Source organism: Xenopus laevis, chromosome 7L (assembly GCF_017654675.1).
Source record: "Xenopus laevis strain J_2021 chromosome 7L, Xenopus_laevis_v10.1, whole genome shotgun sequence".
Lineage (NCBI taxonomy): Eukaryota > Metazoa > Chordata > Amphibia > Anura > Pipidae > Xenopus > Xenopus laevis.
This window is the reverse complement of record NC_054383.1, coordinates 54,518,390-54,536,020: the sequence shown is the minus strand read 5'-3', so window position 1 is coordinate 54,536,020 and position 17,631 is coordinate 54,518,390.

The following is a 17,631-nucleotide window of genomic DNA, read 5'->3' as shown; positions in this document are numbered from 1 at the left end:
TAGCCGGTAAAATACCTGCCAAGGCCGGGGCCAGTATTAGAAATTTACTGGCAATGTAGCTGCCGGTAAATTTGTAATACGATTAAAAGGAGCCCTTGGCCTGCCCCCAATCCCCTGGAACTTACCTTTTCTTTTACTTCTTCTAGCGTCCGTGGCGTGGCCCCATCCACTATGATGTCACGGCCCGCCCCTTTTGACGTCACGTCCCGCCCCTTTGTGTCCCCGCCACCCAGCAGCTGGTAAAACATTTTAAAAAAGGTGGCAACCCTACTTGGGACTGATCATTTGCACACACATTGTGTTTAGTATGATGTGTAGGTTATATGAGCAGCCACTCCTGAGTACTGTGTGTAAACAAAAGGCTTCAGGACTTCAACTCCTTTCATGAATTTGGGTCTTTTTGCCGCTTCGGGTCTTCAGCTTCGTCTTTTCGGCACTTCCGCATTCTGTAATATGTGAAATGGCCGCATGGCTCGGGCGCTCGTAAAGGGGACCCGGCTCTTTGAAAAATGCAGCACTTCTGGGCCCTCCTTCAGGCCCGGAACACTTTCCCCCCTGCTGGCGGCCCTGGACATGCATGTGACATGGGCACAGTTGTGCTCTCTGCTCTAGTTTTGTGCCCCCCTCGACCCACTCTGATGTGAAAGGGTTAAGCACTGGGCAGGTAAGGGGACGGCATCATTAGAGTCTTTTGTTATTAATAAATATAAAGCATTGTGCAGCTTGTTGCTTCTATATAAATAGATTATGATCCCCTAAAATTGCCCCTGCCTAAATGACCCCCTTTGTTTACACACAGTACTCAGGAGTGGCTGCTCATATAACCTACACATCATACTATACAGAATGCGACTGTGCACATGATCAGTCCCAAATCTCTGGCTAAAGCTATTATGTAGTAGTTGAACCATACCTCCCAACATTTTGGAAATAAAAAGAGAGACAAAAAATTATTTTGCATGTAGTGCAGCAATTTTATTTGACCACACCCATTTTGTGGCCACACCCCCTAATTACCATGTTCATTTTACAAAGTTTGGCAGGTTATAAAAATGTGAAAATATTTCTCCTTATCTAAACTGTTAAAATTACTTATTTTCTTATCTCAAAATTGTTATAAAGCATTTTAGTTGCACCTGTTAGCTGTACTGGCCTCTCTGCCAAAAGCCAATTAAATTAGAAACTTTGTTTTTTTTCTGTCTGTTCAGTGCAGAGAAAAGAGGGATTTTCCAGTACAAATGAGGGACCGTCCCTCTGAAAAAGGGACAGTTGGGAGGTATGTGTGCACATGATCAGTCCCAAGTCTCTGGCTAAAGCTATTATGTAGTAGTTGAACTATAGCTAAGCACATTATTAAGAGACTACTACAAGCTAATTGGTGCAAGATTACAGCTAGGAGGAGACATTGGAGTCTAACTATCATATACAAAACTTATAACTGACTCTGAGAGTCAGGCAAAGCAGCCAGACAAGCACAGTAACTTCTGGTACATTTAAAACAACTTCGCAGGTGGGTGGGCCTGTCCCATTATTGCTCTCAGCTTAGACAGGAAGAGGAACATCAGTGAGTTATAATATAATGGCAAAGCAGCAGGAATGCCCTTAACCAAAATGGCCACACAAGCAGGTTACTACAATAAGAATAGCCATATCACCTAAAATGATCAAATTTATATAAGTTTTGCATACTTTTCTTTCTTTACAATCATTATAAGTGCAGCATTGTATTTCTCAGCCATTTGTAAAAACTTCCATTTATGAACCTGTAGTGTTTAACAGCAGCCCTTTTAGGAAAGGTTTGTTCATGTTTATTACTATGCAGCACAGGGGACATTAGAGGGCGCCCTCTATAGTAGGCCAGATACTTTGCCTTAGCCATGTGGAGCAGAGCTGGCCACTTCTCATCTTGTTTGTATATGGCAATAAGCTTTGTTCTTATTGGTTCAGGAATGTGACTGACAGTGTTGCTTCACAGAATGGTTATTTTATCTGTTTTGTGGAACAAAACTGTCATTTTGTGGAAAGAATGAATCCTGTACTATAAAATCTTGCTTTCTGTCACAGATATCTATTTTGTCAGTCAAATCTAGCTTGACAAGCACTAGTTAGTTACACTATTATATACTATGTCCAACTTTGTTTTTACATAATTCATTCTGTAAGTAACTTTGCACATAAGTGTGTCCGTTACATGGAGGTTAAACATTTGTGAGACAGATTGCTTGTTTAACTGTACAGAATGGAGTTTGTGACATAATGACATCCTTTTGTGCACTAACCAGATTTTGTTTTCATTCTTTAATAGAAATAAGTCTTTTGTATATTTTTTTCCTCTGTGTATGGTCACAAATACTTATATAATAAATGTTCCTACCGCACACTCGCCTTTCCTCTCACTGCGTTGGTGGTGCTGGATCCTGATGAAGGGAGGTTTATCCCCCCGAAACGTTGATCACGAGGTGATATAATAAAGAGGGGTGTCCCCCCAACTGCTGATAATAGCGTGTGTGCGGATCCGTTTCTTGTTTGCTGTCACAAATACTTATATAACATGAGAGACATTCATTCTGTGTATTAGGGATAGTTTTGTATACAGAATGTATTTGGGACAAACGGCACCCCATAGGAGGAGGGGTTTCTTCTTCCACTCTAGAATGCACCGGAAAGGATCCATCTGGAATATACAAAGTCAAAGTAAACTTTATTGTCATCTCAGCAGTATATGAATACACAGTGAGACGAGACGACGTGGCTCCAGCTAGTACATATCATAAAAAGGCACTTAAAAATACACAATAAATATGTAAACATGAAATGTGCAATATATTGGCAGGAATTGGATATATGCATGTGTAAACCTTTAGAATTGTGCAAATAAATTAATTTAGGGTCCCTGAACGCATAAAAAAACCTATTCCATATTTGAATTGCCTGTTGCTGAAAAGCATTCCAAGACATTGTCACACTGGGATGCCAGACAAGTGGCCAGATGCCAACTTCTAGAGTATAGTATTATATTAAGTATAATAGGTTTCCTATAGAGGTATGTGTAAACCTTATCAACTTAAATTGAAAACAAAACACCCAAAAAAGAAATACTGCTCATATGTGCCTCATGTGTAAATGATATTCCCTCCACCCCTGAATTGCAATTTTGTTAAAAAATGGCAGTGATTATTCATCGTAATCCCATAATCCTATCATTAAAGTAGCGGTAAAACCAAATTATCTTGGTTCTGAAGAGGTTAATCTATCCAAAGACATGGAGCTATTCCCATAGGTTGGCATAAGTTGGCACAAAGGAAGCACCCATCACGGCTCCACGTCTTTGAAGATAAAACTTAACATAATAGATGATAATAATAATAGTAATAGTGATATGTACATAGTAAATAATACATTTATTGTTCCTGGTTACCAACCACTAGTGTCTAACTTTTTTGTGAAAGTATATGTGTTAAAAGTTATATATTTTTCTTCAATACTTCTGTGAAGCCACAGCTAATGTGCAGCAGTGGAGAGAATCTGGAAAAGGGACCACCCAATATCTAGAGTGCTACATAGATTTAACTGTAAGTAAAAGGAAAGTTGTATAGTCATGTATAAATGTACAATACAACTATACATTTTTTTTTTTAGTTTTGTTTAATTTTAAAGACATAGTAAAGTAGCATTGTGTACAAAATCTGCCTTTGACTGAAGATGGCAGAGTTACTCTGTTTTACAGAAGAGTGGATGTTAGCTGCACATGCTAAATTATAACCCAACGCTCCATTATATTCCCTGGGGCTGCTTCACGTGATGAAAACCATTGATTTGTACCATTGCACACATAACCTGCAAGCAATTCCCTATATTCTTCAAACCCCAGTGGTGCATTCAAGAGGGGAAACCAGTAATTTCAGTTATCAGGAGCAGATTTAGAAGGAGTAGCTGGTAATATACAATTCTGGCATCTATTTTCTGCCTGGGAAGGCTATAATTTTATTATGCAAGGCTTGCTGTTCAAAACTGCTTTGCTTCTGCCTGACATAGAGCTAACAGAAATTAGGTATATATTTAAACATGATTCCTACATACTGTAGATGTAGACTGTTGAAGTCCAGGCTGGTGCACTCAAAAACCACTGTAATAAATGCCTGGGTGCTAGTTATAGAGACACATATCCAAAAGAGCAAATGAACCACACTCACAGGTCTTTTATAAACAAAAAATATTATAACTTTATTTCAACGTTTCGGCTCCTAAACTCGAGCCGTCCTTCCTTCCGACTTCCTGAGGACGGCTTGAATTAAGGAGCCGAAACGTTGAAATAAAGTTATAATATTTTTTGTTTATAAAAGACCTGTGAGTGTGGTTCATTTGCTCTTTTGTATATAAATATATATGTGTGTGTGTGTATATATATATATATATATAAAGTTCAAAATGACCCACACTCCAAAATCAGTGAATAATCATTATTAATTGTTCAAACCTGGATGCATAAGTGTGAACAATAAATAATGATGAATCACTGACGTTGGAGTGCCGGTCATTTTGAACTTTACATAATAAAGTTCAAAAACATTTGGCTGTATCTATACAGCCAAACTTGGTGTATTCTGTTATTAAATATGCTTTCTAAACCTTCTACAGTTTTTATAATACTTGACTTTCCCGAGAACATTATCCGAAGCTAGCTATAACTGGTTTCATTGATTCTTAAAGGGGATGTGAAATGTATGAACTTTGTGCAGTTCCATATGGATGTTTGCAAGTGGTCTATGTGGTTTACTGTAATACACAGACATGTTGCATTTCACACATTTGTGGTGGAGCTTTAAATGCAACAAAGTACAAGTTAACAAATTCATATTGTACAAATGAGTGATCAGATCGGCTGTTTAGCACAGCCACATTTTATTTATTTTTTTCCAAATCATGTTGCAATTTTGTACACATTCAAAATTTTGAATTTCATTTTGAGCTTTTAGAAAAAAAAACCATGGACGATGACAAAATCATAGACAAAACTCATGCAACTTTTTTCTTGAATGCTATCTTAGGAAAAAAACACTACAAAATATTCCCGCGCACGGTTTTTCACGGAAAAAACAGGCGCATGCCGGTGAGAATCTCATTGTCCCATTCATTTTCAATGAGGCTGAAAATCTTGAATGCTTTAATAAACTGGGAAAACAAATAAATAAAGTTGTCAGAGAACATTCCCATTGACTTCTATACAACCACAAAATACATATAGACAAATACAAGAGGTCCTCTGCACTCAACCCATTATCAATATATTTAAGATAGAGACATTTTGTGCATACTGCTACTGAAAAATGCCTTACCCTTTAAACAAAACAGGGATTGTTTGTCCATATATTGCAATATATTTAAGCTGGCCAACTACGTCAATGTCATCCCATATCTGGCCAGTCCTATGCTCAATTTTCATCTGATTCATTAAGAATTCTATTGCTTAATTATACATTTTACAAAGGGACTAAGTTTTACCTGCAACTTAATTGCTTTCTTATTTCCTTATGCCAAGGATCCACTCCTCATTGGGTTGGCCTGTAGTCATTGCAGCTAAATTTAAAACAACTAGTTATTGACTTTTCAAACTAATCATTGCTCTTTCTTTCACAATATGGGAATTATATAAATACATACAGGGTCAGACTGGGCCAGTGCGACATTGGAAAAAAACCCGGTGGGCCCCCAGTCCTCATGGGCCCTGGCAGAGACACTTCCTTCTTGGCATTCCTTGAGTGGGGGCTAAGGGGGGACAGAGGGGGATTTGCTCTGGGGCAGGTGGCCCCAGGGGATGGCGGGGGGCCTTTTGAGGGTTTGCAGGCCCCTGATGTGGCAGCCTCAGTGGGCCCACACCCCTCCAGTCCACCTGGCCAGTATTTTACTGGCCTGGCCGGTAAAAATTATGGTTGACCCAAATGTTATTAAAAGGGAAAAAATATAAATATATAGGAAGGCTGGTGTTTTTTCCAGAAAAGGTAACAACCCGAAGTCCGACTCTGAATACATATCATCATTTTCTCTCTTAGGCTACATTCATACACTACCAGAATGACCAAATGTGTTTTGACCACTGAGTTTTGAGAACAAAAATGGTGAAAAGCGTGTGTCTGTCATCACTCCTGACAGAAACTAATAAAAATCAGCATACTGAATGCAGTGATTTTTAACACTAAGGTCTATCTGCTATCAACATGTATGTTCACTACGATGTTTTTAAATATTTCTACTAGGAGTGGTGACAGGTGTACATGGGCATTTTGTCTGTTATTTTCTTCCGGGGTGGCAGTAGCATACAGTGCTCAGAGGACAGCAGCACAAACTGCTGGATCACAAATGTTCTGTAGACTAGAGGGTGGCCAATATAGTGTGAAAGAGAAGGAAAAGTGTGTTCTCTGGTGACATGGCAGGAGATTATATGGGGGCTTGTGCTTCCTCAGTGAAATTTTCACTTTCTCAATTGAACGTGTTGCAAAAAGACAGTTATATTTACCTCTTGTGAGTTTATACCTCTTTTAACACAACAAAATATATTGTGGTTACATGTAATTAAAAAAATGTCCTTGATGCAGGTTTATTTACTCTATCATGTAAAGCCTTAGAAGATGTATCATTGACAACTGCGATCTGTATGCTATTCTTCAGCCAGTTCTTCAAGCACTCAAGCAAAGGATGCAGCAGCTTCAGGGTGCAGCACCATCAGAAGGAAACTACCTGACCTTCACCCTCTGCCAACGAATTATACTAAAACCCAGTAGTTCAGCTGGGGCAAGGGACATCTTGCAGAACATTTCTGCATCATCATCAAGCATGATTAGGGCAATGGCACACTTAAATTCACCTTTCATATCTTTTGTTCCACCTTGTGTTTCCAACCCTAACACCAGATCAGTTTTCTTGGGTTAAGGATTAGATCACATTTTGCCAATAATAATGCAGGGAGAAAAAAAGTGTGAATGCATTTTTACTATTAGCACTGCAAAGGTTAAATAAGGCCAGAAACAAGATTTTAAAAGCTAAGTGGGCCAATCGCCACAGGGCCCCTCATACTGTAAATCCTCATTGCCAGTGAGGTAATGATTGAACACAGCCATCACAGCATAAGCCACAGAGCAGGGCACCGCTCCTGAGATATAATCAGAAGGCCCTTTGTTTCAGAAAACTGCTCTCTCCCTCTTTCTCACTCGGAGACTTGGTGTCCTTCCAAATTGTGCTGACCTGACATCTGGCTCTATTCTGGGTGAAACAGATTTTGCTGTCAGCTCTAGTCCCTCTGAGGGCCTGAATTCTCTCACTCCCCCCTCCTCTTTCCTTTCTGGTGCTTTCCCTTTCTCTCTGTTATTAACCGCTTTTTCCTCAATTTTTCTGTTGAAAAATATCTCTTTCTGGGTTGTATTTTCACCTCACCTATTTTAAAGGTATTGCTGCTGTTTCTAATATCTATATTTAATAATATATATATCTTTATTTCGACGTTTCGGCTCCAAACTCAAGCTGTCAAACTTACACTCAAACCATCTGAAGACGGCTTGAGTTTGGAGCCGAAAAGTCGAAATAAAGATATTCTATTTTCTACACTTGGAACAAGTCCTGTGAGTGCGGTTCTTTTTGCAGCTCTATATGATATTTCTAACCAGCACCTGGGCAGTAACTACCTGAGGATTTTTAAGTGCACCGGTATGTTGTTTTATATATATATATATATATATATATATATATATATATATATATATATACTTGCATACATACAGACCTTGCTGTCTTCCAAACACCAGTCCCAGTGGAGTAAGTATAGAGGATGCAGACCCCGCAGTCGCAAGGGGTCCGAGGAACAGGGGGGCCCAGACTGTGGGGTCTGCTTCCTCTATAGCTAGGAGTGGGAGGAGGTAAAATCTGAAATGCAGGTCATGTATTTTTTGGTTGCATTTTAAGTTTAACCCATTAATGCTATCCCAAAACCAGACAATCTATTTTTATAAGTAGAGGTTAAAACTGTGGCGGTTAATTTAATCTTTTATAAGGAATTCTGCCTTGATAATCCCCGATGTATGATCAACCATACACATCCAGAGTCAGAAAATCTATACATTCCAATTGATAACAGATAGAGAATCTATCTCTGCCTTAAGCATGGCACTCTCACTGCAAGATGAAGATGGAAAATCAATGGAGTAGGTACCTACAGAAAATGTTTACAATACGAGTAAATTGCAGATTGCAGAAATTGGCCATACAGAAAGGGAATGAGAAAGGCAGGTCTTTAATTTCTGGCAGGTCTTTCATTTCTTTGCAAAATAGCGATAAAGCTTAGAGCTGATGCTTAATCATTGACCTCACTAAATATGTTTATTGAATCGACTGATCAGAAAGTAATACGTATTTAACTAAAAAACTCGTACTAGCAGCAGAGGTGGCTGTAGACACCTTACAAAATCATGCAATGTTAATTTTATTATAAAAATTAGGTTTGTCCTAAGAACCTACCCTAAAGAAAATAACATGTCGCTAATCATTTAAAAAACCAACACAATCTAATCTAAAATATGGTCACATTGGCAGCATGAGTGGAATTGAAAGTTCCTTTATTATATGATGAGATTCAAGGAAAACACTCTGAAATTACATTTGTTGCTAATTAAATGGATGCGATTATCAGGTTTTTAAATATAGCATTTGTTGCACAATACTCCTCAGCTAGAGAAAATGCAAAACCTTTGGAAGGCAAGTTTATTACAGTAATTAACTATATAGTGAAAAATGTACCTGGCAGCGTCCTGTGGCTATAAGGTTGAAGTTAGGACCAAGGAGGAAGCTGTATGCAGAAAGTCAACAGTGGGATATCTAGTATAGGTAAATCTAAAAACAACTGCACTTGCTGAGTAATCAATGAAGACATTTCACTACTCATCCAAGCAGCTTCTTCAGTTCAACTGACTGTTGTGGGAAGAACACCAATAGAAATAACCGCCCGGAGACACATAGTAGGCAAAACATAGTCATCCCATATGTAGCTGGAGTGTCTGAGAAACTCAGGAGGATTTTTAACAAACACCATGTCCCTGTGTTTTTCAAATCTAGCAACACACTGAGACAGTGTTTTTAGATTTACCTATACTAGATATACCATGACCTGGATGAATGAAAATCTTCATAGTCATATCAACAGTGTGATGATGTCAGTGCACAGCCATGGGCACCGCCATCTTGGATGAGAAGTGGAGCACTTCTCACAGTACCCCCTCCCCTGGGCGCCACTGGACGACCATGACAGGCTTCTGAGGAAATTCCCTAACCAAATGTGGAGCATGGACATCGGAGTGCTTAACCCAGGATAATTTATCAGGCCCAAAGCCCCAAATCATTTCCACTTAATGAGATACTGTAATGAACCCATGGAGAATCTTGAGTCTAGGATTTTCTAGATTTTTATAACTGGAATTAAATATATAGTGAATAATGTACCTGTCAGGGTCCAGTGGCTATAAGGTTGAAGTTAGGACCAAGGAGGAGGCTGTATGCAGAAAGTCCATGGTGAGATGATGTCAGTGCACAGCCATGGGCACCGCCAACTTGGACGTGAAACTGAGCACTCCTCACAATACCCCCTCCCCTGGGGGCCACTGGACGACCATGACCAGGCTTCTGAGGAAATTCCCTAACCAACCGTGTAACATGGACATCGAAGTGTTTAACCCAGGATAATTTATCAGGCTCAAAGCCTAAAGGCCCAAATCCTTTCTACTTAAAGGAAAACTAAACCCTAAAAATAATTGTGCCTAAAAATGCCATATTTTATATACTGAACTTGTTGCACCAGCCTAAAGTTTCAGCTTGTCAATAGCAGCAATGATCCAGGACTTCAAACTTGTCACAGGGGGTCACCATCTTGGAAAGTGTCACTCACAAGTGACATTCACATGCTCAGTGGTCGTCACAAATTATCCAGCAGAAAATGAGGTTGGTCTGTAATATACAGTAAGCTGATGCTACAGGGCTGATTATTAAATTCTGATGCTAATTGCACTGGTTTCTGTGCTGCCATGTAGTAATTATCTGTATTAATTACTAATTAGCCTTTTACTGTGACATTACTATTCTATGTGTACTGTATATTGTGACTGGGTCCCTACACTCAGTAAGTGACAGCAGCACAGAGCATGTGCAGTGAATCAGCATAAAAGAAGATGGGGAGCTACTGGGGCATCTTTGGAGACACAGATATTTACTGCTAAAGGGCTGTGGTTGCCTTGGGCTGGTGCAGAAGCAAAAAAAAGAATGTACAGCAGTAGACCCATTTTATGATACAAAAAATAGTTTTTGTGTATACAAAATCATTGAACTCCTGGGTAATAGTGACCATAATGCTATATCATTTAATGTCTTCTGCAAAAAACAAATATACACTGGGGCAACAAAAACCATGAATTTTAGAAAAGCTTATTTTAGCGCCTTGAGGGCTGCCCTTCAGAGCATTGTTTGGGGCATTAAGTTTTCAGCTAAAAACACAGAACAGAAATGGTTGTCATTTAAAATGATATTAAATTACTGTGCTCAATTTACTCCCTTAAGGAGTAAAGGTAGAAACTCTAAGGGGCAGATTCACTAAAGGGCGAAGTGACTAAGGCTGGCGCAAATTCGTAACTTCGCCAATTCACTAACGGGCGCTGGTGTAAATTCGCTAGCGAAGTGGACCTACTCTAGCGCTACTTCGCACCCTTACGCCAGGCGAAGTTGCGCTATGGCGAATGTGACGTAACTACGCTAATTCACTAACTTGCGCATTTTGCTGAACGTTACCTCTTGCGCCAGACTTGCCTTCGCCACCTCAGACCAGGCGAAGTGCAATAGAGTAGATAGGGATTGCTTCAAAAGTAGTTGAAATTTTTCCCAAAAAACGCTGGTGTTTTTTTCCTTTTTTAAGGGTGATAGGCTGAAAAAGATCGTAAATTTTTTTGGGGGTACCCTCCTTCCCCCCTACATTTCCTAGCATATGGCACCTAAACTATACAGTGGGCACATGTGTAGGGCAAAATAACAACTCTATTTTATTTTATGAAGGTTTCCCAGGCTTGTGTAGTGTAATGTATTAGCTGCTACAAAGACGTCCATTCAACTTTAACTTGGCGCCGTATGCAAATTAGGCATCGCTGGTGTAACTTCGCTTTGCTTGATGAATTAACACTTGCGCAAATTCGCTACCATTCGCCTCCCTGAGCGCAACTTCGTATTTTAGTGAATTAGCGGCGCCCTGTCGAAAATTCCCCTGGAGAAGTGCAGCGAAGGCGTCGCTAGCGCATTTTCACTGCTTAGTGAATTTGCCTCTATGAATCACCCTAGAAGTAAAGAAGTTAATGGGAAAGTAGAGAAAGGCATTGTCGTCTGTTGGGACAAAAGCTGCATTTAATGAATATAAACACTGTAATAAATGTTGTAAAACAGCAATTCGGAAGGCAGAAAAAGAAAATGGAGTGCATTGCGGCAGAGGCTAAGACTAACCCCAAAAAGTTTTTTAAATATATTAATAGTAAAAAGATGCAGGTTGAGAGTGTTGCTCCATTAAATAATGGTACCAGTATGTGTGTAACAGATACAGAAAAGACAAATGTGCTAAATCAGTTATTTTCTTCAGTGTATACAATAGAGGAGTCTGAGTTCCCCCGCTCACTTCATAGCTGCACTGATGGCTCAGCTCAATCTAGTCAGTGGCTGACCAGGATATGATTCATAAAGCTTTAATAAAAATTAACGTAAACAAGGCTCCAGGGCCTGATGGCATACACTCCCGGGTTCTAAGAGAGCTTAGTTCAGTTTTAGACCAGCCCCTATTTCTGATTTTCTCAGATTCACTTTCATCTGGTATGGTACCTATGGATTGGTGAAAAGCTAATGTCATTCCAATATTTAAAAAGTGATTACGATCTCAGCCTGGCAATTGTAGGCCAAGTTTGACATCTGTGGTGGGCAAATTATTTGGAGACACACATTCAAAATGTTGTCCTAGTGAATGGCATTATGAGCAGCAATCAGCATGGCTTTATGAAGGATGGGTCATGTCAGACAAATTGTATTGCTTTTTATGATAATGTAAGTAAGATGCTGGACAGTGGGGGGGGCAGTAGATGTGATCTATTTGGATTTTGCTAAAACATTTGATACTGTGCCCCACAAACGACTGCTTTCTAAACTAAGGTCTGTTGGGCTTAATGAAGTTGTTTGCACATGGATAGGAAACTGGCTACAGGATTGGGTACAGAGGGTGGTTGTTAATGGTACTTTCTCTGCTTGGAGTAAGTGGGGTCCCTCAGGGTTTGGTATTGGGTCCACTTTTATTTAACTTGTTCATTAATGACTTAGGGGAGGGTATTGTAAGTAATGTATCAGTGTTTGCAGATGACACAAATCTATCCAGCCCAATTAATTCCATTTAGGATGTGGCATCCTTGCAACAGGATCTTGACAAACTGGCAAGCTGTGCAGCTAAGTGGCAAATGAGATTCAATGTTGATAAATGTAAAGTCATGTTAGCTGGGCAGCTAAGTGTCAAATGAGATTCAATGTTGATAAATGTAAAGTCATGCACCTGGGATGTAAAAATATCCAAGCCACCTATACCCTTAATGGGACTGCACTAGGCAAATCAATTATGGAAAGGACCTTGGAGTCCTTGTAGATGATAAACTTGACTGTAGCAAGCAATGCCAGTCAGCAGCATCAAGGGCAAATAAGGTCTTGAGCTGTATTAAAAGCGGCATAGATTCACGGGAGGAGGGGGTCATTCTTCCACTGTCTAGAGCCCCATCTAAAATATGCCGTATAGTTTTGATCTCCATCACTCAAACAGGACATTATTGTATTAGAGAGGGTACAGAGAAGGGCAACTCAGCTGGTAAAAGGTATGGGAAATCTAAGCTATGAGGAAAGACTGGCCAAATGTTCACTCTGGAGAAGAGTCACTTACGGAGTGATATGATAACTATGTATAAATATACAGTATAAGGTGATCATATAATAATCTCTCTAATGCTTTATTTACCAGTAGGTCTGTAAGAGCTTACCCTGGAGGTCTAGTGGGAGGGACGCCTGCCGCCCCCTGGGCGGGGACACCCACCGCGTATTTCTAGGGGCGCACGCCATGCTTCTGCTGCTTTGTTGGTGCATGCGCGCTGGCATAATGATGCCAGCATGCAACGGCGCAAAAATTAGAATATTTAAAGGGCCATCATACTAGTTTTCATTGCCTATTATAGGTTTGTTCCTGGTGCCTTTAGCTGTTTGCTTTTCTGATTCTGAGCTTGATTCTGACTACCTGTTGTGACCCCTGCCTGATCACCATAAAAAAACATTACCCCCTTCCTCTGATTTCTGAACTTTTTGATCAGGTTAAAAATGCTAAAATGTATTCCAAGCTTGATCTTAGAGGTGCTTATAACCTCATCCATATCAGGGAAGGGGATGAGTGGAAAACGGCTTTTAATACCAGGGACGGCCACTACGAATGCCATCCCCCGCAGTCTTTGTAACGCCCCCGCAGTGTTCCAAGAGTTTGTCAATGACATCTTCCGGGACCTGCTAGGGTTATTCGTAGTGGTCTATCTAGATGATATTCTGATCTTTTCTCCTAATCTGTGTGATCACCGTAGACACGTTCAGGAAGTGTTACTCAGGCTAAGGAAAAACAACCTGTATGCTAAACTAGAAAAATGCATTTTTGAGGTTTCGTCTGTCCAATTTTTGGGGTTTAATATTTCTGGAAAGGGTCTGGAAATGGATCCTGGGAAGGTTAAAGCGGTACTAGACTGGGCCCAGCCTCTTTCTTTACGGGCGACCCAAAGGTTCTTAGGGTTCGCTAACTACTACCGCCAATTTATAAAAAACTTCTCTCTTATTGTAGCCCCTATCACAGATTTAACAAAGAAAGGTGCAGATCCAAATATGTGGCCTCCCGAGGCGATCCAAGCTTTTGAAACCCTTAAAAAATTATTTGTGTCTGCCCCCATTCTTCGTCATCCTGACACCTCGCTTCCATTCATTGTGGAGGTTGATGCCTCCGAAGTTGGGGCTGGGGCAGTTCTTTCTCAAAGTCATCCAACAACTAACAAAGTACATCCCTGTGCTTTCTTCTCTAAAAATATTTCGCCTGCTGAGGCTAATTATGACATTGGGAATAGAGAACTGTTGGCTGTTAAATGGGCCTTTGAGGAATGGCGTCATCTATTGGAGGGGGCTAAGCATGTAGCCGACCACAAAAATTTGCTATATATTGAATCTGCTAGACGACTGAATCCTAGGCAGGCTAGATGGGCTTTGTTTTTCACCCGATTTAATTTTACCCTTACTTTCAGGCCTGGTACTAAAAATACAAAGGCGGATGCACTCTCTAGAAGTTTTGAGTCCAATCCATCTGAAACTAGTGAGTGTATTCCCATTATTCCTGGTGAGTTAATTGTGGCTGCTCTGGGACCTGACCTTGCCACACTCCTATCCTCTGTTCAGTCAACTGCTCCTATAGAAACTCCCTCGGGTAGATTATTTGTTCCGGAAGATTTGAGGGAACAAGTTTTGGGTGAAGCCCATAATTCCAAAATGGTGGGACATCCTGGCATTGCTAAAACTGTGTCCCTTTTGTCTCGAAATGTTTGGTGGCCTTCCTTTAAGCAGGATGTCTGAAAATTTGTTATTTCTTGTCCTATTTGTCAGAGGTCGAAATCCTCTAAAAAATTGTCACAGGGATTGTTAAGGCCACTCCCTGTTCCTAACAGACCATGGTCCCATCTTTCGATGGATTTTATTGTCGATCTTCTTTCCTCTCAAGGAAAAACTGTGATTTGGGTGGTGGTGGATAGGTTTAGCAAAATGAGCCACTTCATTTCCCTCCCACACCTCCCTTCTGCCAAAACCTTAGCCGAATTATTCATTTCTAACATTTTTAGGTTGCATGGGTCAATATTGCTTCTGGCAGAGGGGTACAATTTGTTTCAAAGTTTTGGCGAGCATTCTGCTCTTTGGTTGGTATTGAATTATCATTTTCTACCGCATATCACCCTCAAACAAATGGTCAAATTGAAAGGGTTAATCAATTCCTTGAGCAATTTCTAAGGTGTTATGTGTCTGACAACCTCGTGGGCTGAACTTTTACCCTGGGCAGAGTTTGCTTACAATAATGCGACATTCTTCTACTGATGAATCTCCATTCTTTATTGTTAACGGTTTACATCCCAAAGCATTTTCTTTTTCCGGTTCTTTGTCTCCTGTACCCTCTGTCAACTCTTCTGTCAAACAATTTCCAAAAATTTGGTCTGGGGTGCATGACTCTCTTTCTGCAGCTACAACCGCTCAGAAAAAAGCAGCTGATAGGTCTCGTAGAGAGGCACCCAAATATCTGGTAGGAGACTCTGTATGGTTGTCTACGAAGAACATTAAGCTTAAAGTCCCCTCTCTCAAGTTGGGGCCCAGGTTCATTGGTTCATGTCCCATCAGTGAAATAATTAATCCCTCTTCTGTTTGCCTCATACTGCCTGATAGTTTCAAAATTTCTAATTCTTTTCATGTGTCTCTTCTAAAGCCAGCTTTAGCCAGCCAACAGACTACCTGTTGTGACCCCTGCCTGTTCCTGACGATTCTGACCTCTGTATCCTGATCCATTGCCTGAATTTCGACTACCTCTTCTGCTGTATCCCTCTGATTGATCTCTCGGTTTTGACCCTTTCCTGTCTGACCTCGCTTTGAATGCTACCTGCCCAGACCCGGCCTGATTTGTTTACGCTCACTTTCTGCCTGCCTTGACCCAGCCAGCTCCGACTACGATCCCGTTTAACACCTTGTACCACGACCTTCTGCCCAAAGACTTTGCTAACAGTCGTGCCCCTCTGCTTATCCAGAACCTCTCGCCTTGCACCTCTCGTTTAAGTCTTGGTGGCATCCAAGTAGCTGAGAGCTCCTCACTACAGGTGAAGCACGAGCCAAGACCAGGGTGCTTGGCATTTGTTCTTGTGTTGGGTGCCGACCGTGACAAGGTCTTTCCAGCTGACACAAGGTCACCCAAGGTCACCCATTAGAAGAAAAGGTTCCGCCAAAATATTTGGTGGATTTGGTGGATATTGGGGTTTTTTACAGCTAAGAGATGTGGAATTCTCTCCCTGAGAGACTAGTCTGATTGCCATTTTGGTATCAGGGAGTAATTTTTTCCCTCTCTGAGGCAAATTAGAGAGGCTTTAGATGGGGTTTTTTTGCCTTCCTTTGGATCAACTGCCAATTACCTGGTTGGCTTGTGGGGATGCCTGCCGCGCTCTCTGCGGGGACGCCCGCAACGGTAACTTCTTATGCAGGGCGATGTGCGCAGATTTTCAACAGCACTTCATCATCTTCATCGGCGCAACAATCTATAAATGACACATGTTCCCATAGCTTCCGGGTTACATGTAAGAGCTGTGTCTGACGTCATTGCGGTTAGCGTGAAATTCAAATATTTAAAGGCGCGTGTCCATTTTTCACATTCAAAAAGGAATCGTTCTACGCTTAGGGCGCTCAGCCGGATAACCCTCAGAGACGTCAATCTTCATCAAACTGTTGCTTTATTGTTGCTCTGAAGAAGTGCAGGCAGTTATGGGCACGAACCGCGTAGGCTGATTTGCATGATAATTGCCACTTTCTCGCATTGTTTGCAACAATAAAGCCACAGTTTGATGATGTCTCAGATTGGCGTCTCTGAGTGTTATCCGGCTGAGCACCCTAGGCGTAGAGCGATTCCCTTTTGATATGGGAGTTTGTGCAGCTGCTGAGTTCTCACAGGATGCCACTGGAGGAGAGACGTGCTTCAGAAACGCTAGAAGGATGATCTCCGCTTATATTCTCCTAATTATATATTACCCATTTTTCACATTGCCCAAATTAGTTCTATATACATTCATCTACATAGTTCCTGGGTGTGTTTATATTGTCTGATCCTTGTCCTTGACCCTTTCCTGTACCTGACTTTGCTAATCTGCTGCCTGTACTGACCAATGCCTGTTCCTGACAAGTCTACGGATCCTGGTTTTGTACCGTACATTACACACAGAGTGTTGAAGAGAGGATTTATGTTTCCTGTCAGCATAACCCTTTTGTGCCAAAATTTCTAAATTTGCTTTGGCCACCTGGTCATTGGCTGCAGGAACATCTGACAGAAGAAAGTCTTGGGGTAAAGCTTGAGGATGTGGGTGACCTTCCAGTAGAAATATGAGTGGCATTATTATGAGCGAATTCTGTCCATGAGAGGAGGTCAGACCAGTCATCATGGCAAAGAGATACATGATTTCTTATGAATTGCTCTAGGACACGAGGGATTGGTTTACTGCGGCTCCATTGGATTGAGGGTGAGAAGTTCTGTAAATTTCCTTTCGAAGTACCACACCTGGACACCCGTGTAATGCTCAAACTAAGAAAATAAAGCTTTATTGACTAGGTGCACCAATATTTCAAATAACAATACAGCCTATTTCCCTTATGCATACATTTTCATAACCGTGACACAAACATCATTTGAATTTTTTGATCACACGTGTTACCTTAAATCAGTCCTATTGGTCATTTAATCATTTATGTTTCTCATTTTTGTTTCTCATTTTTGTTTCT